General features: G+C 47.6%; 1 long non-coding RNA gene across 1 annotated transcript in view; it reads left to right on the top strand.

The window, feature by feature from the left end:
* Positions 1-2,787: 2,787 nt before the first annotated feature.
* Positions 2,788-10,577, top strand: part of LOC140392425 (uncharacterized) — a 47,640-nt gene continuing 39,850 nt past the window's right edge. Inside the window, exon 1 of the long non-coding RNA XR_011935344.1 lies at positions 2,788-2,840. This is a non-coding gene — a long non-coding RNA (uncharacterized lncRNA). The remainder of the gene's footprint in view (positions 2,841-10,577) is intronic.

The raw sequence follows: 10,577 nt of genomic DNA, 5'->3' as shown, positions 1-10,577 counted from the left end.
ATCTGTCCCGCTGTGATTACATGTCTGATTTCGATCAGCCTGCACTGATTTCAATGAGTTTGCTGCAATTAACAGATCCATTCAATTGAAATTGTTCTATTTGCTTCAGCAGTATCTCTGAATTAACAAGTATCCATGTAATTAGCCAGTCCATCCAGTTTCGACATAACAAACAAATGTAGACCAAGTGGAACGGCATCGGGGGGGTCTCCCAGGCATCGGAGGCTCCCGGGTGGTCAGGACAGGGCAGGGTGGCCCCCTGGCCCTCCCCCTTGAATGCAGGCACCTTGAATTACCATCCTGGAATTTTGGCAATCCCATCCTGGCACAGCCAGGGTGCCTGGGTGGCACTGCAAAGCCGGCGGGAGCACTGGAGGGTGGTTGTGCCAGGATGTCCAGGTGCCAGGGTGGCATAGCCACAGGTCAGGGCCTGGAGGGCATGCCCATGAAAGGAGGGTGGAGGGAGGGTGCGGAGGTGCAGGGCAGGTGTGAAGGGCCCTCCAGAAGGTAGGGGGTCGAAGGTCAGGGGTACTCGAATGGTGGGGGAGGGGGGATGGGGGGTGGGGAGGCCTGAAAAGGGGGATCCCTCAGTGACCCCATAGCAGGGTGTCAACATTTGTGAGGGTGTGGAATAGTGCCCATGCGTGTGAGGGGGGGGCGATATTGCCTGAGGGTGGGGGACTCATGCCCACTTAGAAATCAGGGCCCCCTTTCAAAATGGTGGCCCGATCTCTGTGGAGCATGTCTGGCTGGCGTGTTCAGTTCCCCAGTGGTGAAAACAATTCTAAATGTGGGCTGGACCGGGGAGAAACTCCCCGGCGCCCAAAGAAGTGACTCGCCGACAGAGCCAGGGTCAAATTCCAGCAAAACCCGCCACAAATGACACTTAGAAACCTTTCTGTTAGATCATGCCCGGATCTTCCTTAAGAGCTGCATTGTTAATTTATTTTCTGACCAAAAATTGTTGCAGCAGCTCCAATGTTTAAAGACTCATTGTTAAATAAGTGAACTGCAGTCTTGGTAATTACTGCCTGTGCTGTTTGCTTTGAGAAACTGTGCTTAATAGAAAGGACTGAATGAAGGAATCTATGGCAGCACGGTAGCATTGTGGATAGCACAATTGCTTCACAGCTCCAGGGTCCCAGGTTCGATTCCCGGTTTGGGTCACTGTCTGTGCGGAGTCTGCACATTCTCCCCGTGTCTGCGTGGGTTTCCTCCGGGTGCTCCGGTTTCCTCCCACAGTCCAAAGATGTGCAGGTTAGGTGGATTGGCCATGATAAATTGCCCATGATGTCCAAAATTGCCCTTAGTGTTGGGTGGGGTTACAGGGTTATGGGGATAGGGTGGAGGTGTGGACCTTGGGTAGGGTGCTCTTTCCAAGAGCCGGTGCAGACTTGATGGGCCGAATGGCCTCCTTCTGCACTGTAAATTCTATGAAACTCTACGGCGATTAGTTTTCTTCTCTTTACAATGTAATGCTACTTCATGATCTGTTGGCCTGCTACTGAGCAATTGGTGTTTTTAACATTCTTTTCCTCTATCATTGTGTATTTTCCCATCCTGAGGTGTTCTTACCTTTGATCGACAGAGGTAAGATGGAAGTAATGAAGGTGACTGGGTTATTAGGAACTAAAGGTTGGACAAAAGCTTAAGAAAGTCGAGATTGTGTTTCTTTGGGAAACTGAAGACTTCACAAGAACAATATAACAATTTTAAGATGTGAAAGGAATTGTGGCATGTGTATTAATATGATTTGTTCAAGGAAAAGAAATATGAAGGGAATTTTTACAGAATCTTTTCAGTCAAAGTGCAATTGAGATGTGGAGTCAGTTTTACTGACAGTATAAAGACAGTAACGGGGCAACGGGACAATTTGCTGGAAAGCAAAGGAACAGCAGGATCCATGAAAAAACAAATAAATCGATTTGATATTTGTTGGATCCAAAAGCCTTTTGTGCTTATGGTCCTTTGTGGACTATGACTTATTACTGACTTTCCTTCAGGAATGCCAAATTTAGGGCAGCACGGTGGCGCAAGTGGTTAGCAAAGTTGACTCACGGCGCTGAGGTCCCAGGTTCGATCCTGGTTCTAGGTCCCTGTCCGTGTCGAGTTTGCACATTCTCCCCATGTTTGCATGGGTTTCACCCCCACAACCCAAAAGGATGTGGATTGGCCAAGGTAAATTGCCCCTTTATGGAAAAAATAAATTGGATACTCTAAATTTATAATAAAAAAGGGAACGCCGAATTTTCTGGTAGGTGACAGCCTGCTGGCTTTTCATGCCACTCTTTATAATAATCAATAATCATCACTTATTGTCACAAATAGGTTTCAATGAAGTTACTGTGAAAAGCCCCTAGTCACCGCATTCCAGCGCCTGTCGGTACAGGAATTGAACCCACGCTGCTGGCCTTGTTCTGCATTACAAGCCAGCTGTTTAGCCCACTGTGCTAAACCAGCCCGGCTATAGTCAGGTGAACTCTAATTTTATTGGCTCACTTTCTCTCCTTCGTTGGATTCCGAAGATCTTTGTCTGACAGTACAGAATTGTTCAGGCCCCAGTTAGTTATTAAAATGGGACTGTCATGCATGTGTATTTTAACAACTCTCCTTCCCTAGCATTTTTCACAGCAGGTTTTTTTTTGGAGTAGCTGTGCCTGGGCTGGAAGTAGTGAAAGTTCAGAGGTTAAGCTTGTTTTGTTTTGGTCTCGGGGGGCAATAGTTGAGTGCAGGAGTGTCGAAGGAAGCCCTTGGCCTTGCCGCAATATTGACCTGCCTTTGCAGTCAGTGCATGTGTCGCTATATAAAAGAGCGAACTGAGAACAAGAAAGGCGTGACAAGTGAGTCTCAAAAAACTTTTTTTTTTTAATGTTTGTGTTGGTTTTCACATTTATGTTACAAATTTCAGTTCGTACACTTAACTTCTAAGTTCCATAACCATGCATAGTACCAAGCAAAGCAAACAAGGAAAGATTGAAATTACAAAAGAAAGATAAGCCAAAGAATGAGAAGGAAAGTACAAACAAACCAGGATAATTATTAAATATTTAATAATTTATGTGGACCCCATTTGGCCGATCTGCCTCAGTTGCCCTTCCCAGTGTTGGCCCTCGCTTGTATTACACAATGTATTGTTACTTCCTCTGGTTTTCTGCCTGCCCTCGGGCCTATGCGCTGCGGCTATGCCCCTTGTGCCCGCGGTCTTTTTTTTAATGAGCTTTTGCCCTCCCCCGCCTCCCTTCCCTTCCCCCTACCCCCCTACCCTTTCTGTTATGATCTGTGGCTTTTCTGTGCGTTCACTCCTTCCCCCTCTGCCTCCGCTCCACTGGCTACGAACATGTCTTGGAACAAGTTGGTAAATGGCTTCCACATCCTGTGGAAGCCCTCTTCCGACTCACGGATGGCGAATTCTATCTAATCCAGTTGGAGGAATTCCGACAGGTCGGACAGCCAGATTGCAGCTTTGGATGCTGCTGCTGATCGAAGCCGAGCAGGATTCTTCGGCGGGTGATTAGGGAAGCAAAGGCTAGGACATTGGCACCCCTCCCCCTAAAGAGGCCTGGCTGCTCTGAGACCCCAAAGACTGACACTTTTGGGCATGACTCCCCCCTCCTCCCCCCACAACCTTCGACATTGCCTCAAAGATGGGTGTTCAAAACCCAACAAGTCTGGGATTTGCCCAGAACATGTGGGTATGGTTGGCTGGACCTCCCTGGCGCCAGCAGAAATGCCAACGTTCGTTGTCGTTCCTGCTCTTAAATTGACTGCAGCATCAGTGCACATGCAGTTAAATGCATGAATCCAGTTTTTTAAAAACTTCATTCATGGGATGTATGGCAGGCGGCACAGTGGTTAGCACTGCTGCCTCAGAGCACCAGGGACCTGGGTTCGATTCTGGCCTCGGGTGACTGTCTGTGGAGTTTTCACATTCTCCCCATGTCTGCGTGGGTTACCTCCGGGTGCTTCGGTTTCCTCCCACAACTCAAAGATATGCAGGTTAGGTGGTTTGGCAATGCTAAATTGCCCCTTAGGGCGAGGTTACAGGTCAAGGGATTGGGCCTAGGGAGCTTGGTCTTTTGAAGGGTGGGTGCACCTCGATGGGCTGAATGGCCTCATGCTGCACGATAGAGATTCTGTGATTCTATTCTATGATTCCATGTAGAAATTATTGGCGAGGCCAGCATCTATTGCCAATCCATAATTGCCTTTGAGAAGAGGGTGGTGAACTGCCTTCTTGAACCACGGCAGTTAATGGCACAATGTTGTTAAGGAGGGTGCTCCAGGATTTTGACCCAGTGACAGTGAAGGAGTGGTGATATATTTCCAAGACAGGGTGGTGAGTGGCTTGAAGCAGAACTTCCAAATGGTGATGTTCCCATGTATCTGCTATCCTAGTAGTTCTAACCTAGCTGGTTGTGGTTGTGGGATTGTGAAGGAGCCTTGGTGGATTCCTGCAGTGCATTTGCTGCTAGTGTCCATGCAGTTTTCAAATCCTTCCATGGCTTCACCCCTCTCTATCAGTCTAATCTTCGCCAACCCTCCAAGACCTCTGCAGTGTTCTAATTCTCTCCATTTGAGCATCGCTGATTTTAATTGCACCATTATTTGTGGTCATGTATTCTGCTGCCAAGCTCTGTGTTTTGGAATTTCCTTCCTTTTTAAAAAATAAATTTAGTGTACCCAATTCATTTTTTCCAATTAAGGGGCAATTTAGCGTGGCCAATCCACCTACCCTGCACATCTTTGGGTTGTGGGGGCGAAACCCACGCAAACATGGGGAGAATGTGCAAACTCCACATGGACAGTGACCAGAGCTGGGATCGAACCTGGGACCTCGGCACCGTGAGGCAGAAATGCTAATCACTGCTGCCCCCGGAATTTCCTTCCTGAACCTCTCCATCTCTCTGCCTCTCTTTCCCCTTCTAAGAGGCTCCTTAAAACCTACCTCTTTAATCATGCTTTTGGTCATCTGCTTTAGTATCTCTATATATCGCATGGTGTCAAATGTTGCTTTATAATGTTCCTCTGCTGCTCCTTGGGGCATTTTATTATCTTAATGGTGCTAAATAAATGTAGGTCTTGTTGTTCTTGTGATTCCTTCCTGGTCGGCAAGGTTGAAGACCGCACAGATAGAAATCTTTAGAAACCCATTGAATTGATGCAAATATCCATTTTTTAAGCTCTAATGTCACTGTCATGCACCCCAAAAATAATGATAGATGAATGAGGTATATCGGCGTTTTAACAGTGTACTGAATTATAATTATTGTTGAACCTTTCCTCAGTCCCCAGTAGACCAAGTCTATATCTGCTGAGCGTCAGATTTCTTTCTCTCTTTCTCTTTCCATCTCTATCTCCATCTTAATTTTCTCTCTTTCTTCCCCTCTCTCTTCTCTTGCAAAAATTAGTTTTATTATTGTACATTAACTTTTATCTGCTTTGACGAAGGATCATCCAGGCTCAAAACGTTAGCTTCCTTCTCTCTCCGCAGATGCTGTCAGACCTGCTGAGATTTTGCAGCATTTTCTGTTTTTGTTTCAGATTCCAGTATCCGCAGTAATTTGTTTTTATCTTTTATCTGGATAGACGACATGAGAAATGGGTAGAAAGAAAATTAAATCTTGGGCTTATTTATTTATTTCATCCTTCTGGCAATGTTAACTGTTTTGGAAACAAATGGAAGAATCATTGCACAGCTTATTTTGGGTGACAGCCATGAATACTGGGTGCCATTTTGGCTTAATGCTGCTTCCGTGACCTTGTTCCCAGAGAATTGAAGTTTCAATGTCACAGCAGTGCCAAGTTACTTGCAAAAACGTGTACAGGAATAGAGCACAATGGCTCCTGATTTGTTAGCTCTGGAGCAACTTCGGACATCCTGAAGGCATTAAATTTGAGGCAACATATAAATGAAAATTCTTTCCTTAGTTAAAAAGCAACATAAGGTTTTGGCTTGAGATAATAAATGAATAACCAAGTGCTGACTGTATTTGGAGGTCATTGTTTTCGCATGGTATGCGTATCTTTAAAAGCCTGATTCTCCCCTTGTCTGCGTGGGTTTCGCCCCCACAACCCAAAGGTGTGCAGGTTAGATGGATTGGTCACAGTAAATTGCCCCTTAATTGGGGAAAAAAAATTATATAATTTTAAAAATAAATAAATAAGTAAGCAAAAGCCTGATTCTGTATTACAGCGATCAGGCTTCAGATTTCATTAGTCCAAGTTTGTGAACTTTAGAATGATGCATTATGCCATTTCATATTGGACTGGATAGGGACTAAAGATATGCAGCACTGTTGAAAACAGACTGACTCATTTAATTTCCAAGTTTAGGATAAAAAAAGATAACTATGCCAAACTAAAAGCGGATCATATATTTTAATGCAGAGCAGGCTCGAAGGGCCAAATGGCCTCCTCCTGCTTCTATTTTCTATGTACAATAAAATGGTGCAGAAAACTGATTTAACTCATGGAATGGTTACATTTATGATTTTGTTAAAGTGTCCTAACTCTTGTTTAGTGAAGAGGAAAATGGGTCAGTTATGGCCTTTGCAGCAAAATGGGGAGATTTCGCAATTATATTTTCTTATGACTTTAGATGGAAAGAAAGAATTGCATTTGTATAGCATTTTCACTGCCTCGGGACTCTCCAAAGGACTCCTGTCCAATCTTTAACAGGCTATAATGTGTTTCAAAAATTGGTATCAGGCAGCAATATGCCTGGGCACTACTAGTGGCAGCAAGACTGGATCTGTTGAGCCCCATTCCTTTGCGGCTATGAGGTTCCAAAAATGGCATCCATTGCATGCGTGTGCACGTCAACAAGAAATACACTAGTTGTCATATTGGTAAAGGTTTTAGTGTTGGTGCACCTAACATTGACCGTCAGAATGCAGAACAGAAAGGGCGGCACGGTGATGCAGTAGTTAGCACTGCTGCCTCGTGGTGCTGAGGATCCAGATTCGATCCTGGCCCGGGGTTGCTGTTCGAGGGGAGTTTGCACATGTGTCTGCATGGGCCTCACCCCCACAACCCAAAGATGTGCATTGTAGGTGGATCGGCCACACTAAATTGCCCCTTGATTGGAAGACGTTTTTTCAAAAATATATATGTAATGCTGGGCATGTATTTATTTATTTATTTTAAAATAAATTTAGAGTCCCCAATTCATTTTTTACAATTAACGGGCAATTTAGTATGGCCAATCCACCTACCCTGCATATCTTTTGGTTGTGGGCGTGAAACCTATGCGAACATGGGGAGAATGTGCAAACTCCACACGGACAGTGACCCAGAGCCGGGTTCGAATCTGGGACCTCGGTGCTGTGAGGGGGCAATTCTAACCACTGCGCCAATGTGCTGCCCAAATTCTGGGCATTTATGGCACTGAACACGCCGCTGATGCAGTGAAGAGACCACTGGCTTTACACAGCGATCATTATATTGAGCAAGCAACACCAAGTTGGCATGCTGATTTCCTTCTATTGAGGACCTGGGTTCTAATCCCGGCCCTGGGTCACTGTCCGTGTGGAGTTTGCACGTTCTCCCCGTGTTTGTGTGGGTTTCACCCCAACAACAAGATGTGCAGGATAGGTGGATTGGCCAAGCGAAATTGTCACTTAATTGGAAAATATAATTGGGTATTCTTTTTAAAAAAATAATTTTTTAAAAATCTTTGACTGAAACATTAAAGTCAAAATATTTCAGGAAAGACAGTAATTTTCTGAGTGTGAACGATGTGTTCTTCGGTTGTGGACTTTAAACGCAAGTTGGCAACTTTAAAGGTCTCCTGAAGCTTAAAAGTCTCCTGAAGCTTAAAAGTTCATCTCTGATTTCTATTGTTTTGTTCCGTCAGGGTGGAGCTTAACATGCAAGCTTATCCAATGGGAACAAGTACATTCTCCACCAATCGTATTCCGGCATTACTTGGTACCGTAATCCTCCTAACACAGACTACCACATTCACCCCCTGTTAAAAAAAGAGTCCGGCGGGGGTGGTGGCTTCGTATTACAACGTGGTAAAAGTGGTAGAAGTTATAGTTATGAAGGTACTGTAATGCCTCCGTACAGCATTTTGCCTCATTACAACTTTTAACTATTTACAACAGTAATGTACATTTCAAAAGGAAGCAATTAGTCGATCAGGGGCCCTGGTCGTTCTCTGCGATCACCGTAGCTTTGGTAGTGATGTCATTGGAGGTTCGGGCATCTGTGACTCCGGGAGCGTGGTTTCGGCTTCTGTGGCAGCTTCATCACCCCTAGACGTGGCTGGTGGAAGGGCCGACTGACCTGGGAAGGGGGTGGCTGTGGGGTGCGCCGGTGGGCTGGGCCTAGACGGGGCCAGTGGAAGAACCAATCCATCTGGGAAGGGGGTGGCTGTGGGGTATGCCGGTGGGAGGGAGGGAGGGTGGGGCTGGTGGCGGGGTGTGTGTGGGGCTCCAGCGGGCGCCAGGTCCCGTAGGGAGACCGTATCCGATCGGCCGTCAGTAGGCGTACTGAGGGTTAGCGTGGAGGAGATGCACCCTCTCGACCAATGGGTCCGATTTGTGCGCCCGCATGTGTTTTCGAAGCAGGACGGGTCCGGGAGCTGTCAGCCAGGTCGGGAGCGAGGTCCCAGAGGAGGACTTCCTGGGGAAGACAAGGAGACGTTGGTGAGGTGTTTGGTTGGTCGTGGTACACAGCAGTGACCGGATGGAGTGGAGGGCATCCGGGAGGACTTGCTGCCAGGGAGAGACTGGGAGATTCCTGGACCGCAGGGCCAGTAGGACGGTCTTCCAGACCGTTCCGTTCTCCCTCTCTACCTGTCCATTTCTCGGGGGCTGTAACTGGTCATCCTGCTCGAGGCAATGCCCTTGCTGAGCAGGAATTGACGCAGTTCGTCGCTCAGAAAGGAGGACCCCCTATCACTGTGTATGTAGGCGGGGAAACCGAACAGCGTAAAGATACTATGGAGGGCTTTTATGATGGTGGTTGCGGTCAAGTTGGGGCAGGGGATGGCGAATGGGAACTGGGAGTACTCATCAATCACGTTCAGGAAATAGGTGTTGTTGGAGGGGCGAGGGCCTTTGAAATCCATACTGAGGCGTTCAAAGGGACGGGAAGCCTTTATCAGGTGCGCTTTCTCTGGCCTGTAGAAGTGCGGCTTGCACTCCGCGCAGATTTGGCAATTCCTGGTGGCTGTCCTGACCTCCTTGATGTAGGGCATGTTGCGGGTCTTGATGAAGAGGAAAAATCGAGTGACACCCGGGTGGCAAAGGTCCTCGTGAAGGGCTCGGAGGTGGTCCACTTGTGCGTTGGCACATATGCCGCGGGATAGGGCATCAGGAGGCTCATTTAGCTTCCCAGGATGATACAAGATCTCATAGTTGTAGATGGAGAGTTCGATCCTCCATCGTAAGATCTTGTCGTTTTTTATCTTACCTGCTGTGCATTATCGAACATGAAGGCAACCGACCGTTGGTCAGTGAGGAGAATGAATCTCCTGCCGGCCAGGTAATGCCTCCAATGTCGCACAGCTTCTACTATGGCCTGGGCCTCCTTTTCGACTGAGGAGTGGCGGATTTCGGAAGCATGGAGGGTACGTGAGAAGAAGGCCACGGGTCTGCCCGCTTGGTTGAGGGTGGCCGCCAGAGCTACGTCGGACGCGTCGCTCTCGACCTGGAAGGGGAGGGACTCATTGATGGCATGCATCGTGGCCTTTGCAATGTCTGCTTTGATGCGGCTGAAGGCCTGGCGAGCCTCTATCGATGGGAAAAACTGTGGATTGGATCAGTGGATGGGCCTTGTCTGCATAGTTGGGGATCCACTGGGCATAGTAGGAAAAAAAACCTAGGCAGAGCTTCAGGGCCTTGGAGCAGTGAGGAAAGGGGAACTCCATAAGGGGGCGCATGCGTTCAGGGTCGGGGCCTATCACTCCATTACGCACTACGTAGCCGAGGATGGCTAGGCGGTCGGTGCTGAACGTGCATTTATCCTTGTTGTATGTAAGGTTAAGGATGTTTGCGGTCTGGAGGAATTTTCGGAGGTTGGTGTCGTGGTCCTGCTGGTCGTGGCCGCAGATGGTGACATTATCGAGGTACGGGAATGTGGCCTGTAAACCGTACCAGTCAACCATTCGGTCCATCTCTCGTTGGAAGACCGAGACCCCGTTAGTGACACCAAAGGGAACCCTTAAGAAGTGTAGAGCCGCCCATCTGCCTCGAAGGCAGTGTATTTCCGTTCACTAGTGTGGATGGGGCACTGGTGGTAGGCAGACTTAAGATCCACCATGGAGAAGACCTTGTAATGCGTGATCCTGTTGACCAGGTCGGATATACGGGGGAGTGGGTACGCGTTGAGCTGCGTAAACCTGTTGATTGTCTGACTGTAGTCGATGACAATCCTATGCTTCTCCCCGGTCTTTAAAACCACTACTTGAGCTCTCCAGGGGCTGTTGCTAGCCTCTGACACCTTCCTTCAGTAACCGTTGAACCTCTGACCTAATAAAGATCCGGTCCTGGGCACTATACCGTCTGCTCCTGGTGGCGGCGGGTTTGCAATCCCGGGTGATGTTCGCAAACAGGGAAGGCGGATCGACC

Source organism: Scyliorhinus torazame, chromosome 16, assembly GCF_047496885.1.
Source record: "Scyliorhinus torazame isolate Kashiwa2021f chromosome 16, sScyTor2.1, whole genome shotgun sequence".
NCBI classification, from domain to species: Eukaryota; Metazoa; Chordata; class Chondrichthyes; order Carcharhiniformes; family Scyliorhinidae; genus Scyliorhinus; species Scyliorhinus torazame.
The sequence above is the reverse complement of the archived record's forward strand: the minus strand, read 5'-3'. Positions and strand labels throughout refer to the sequence as shown.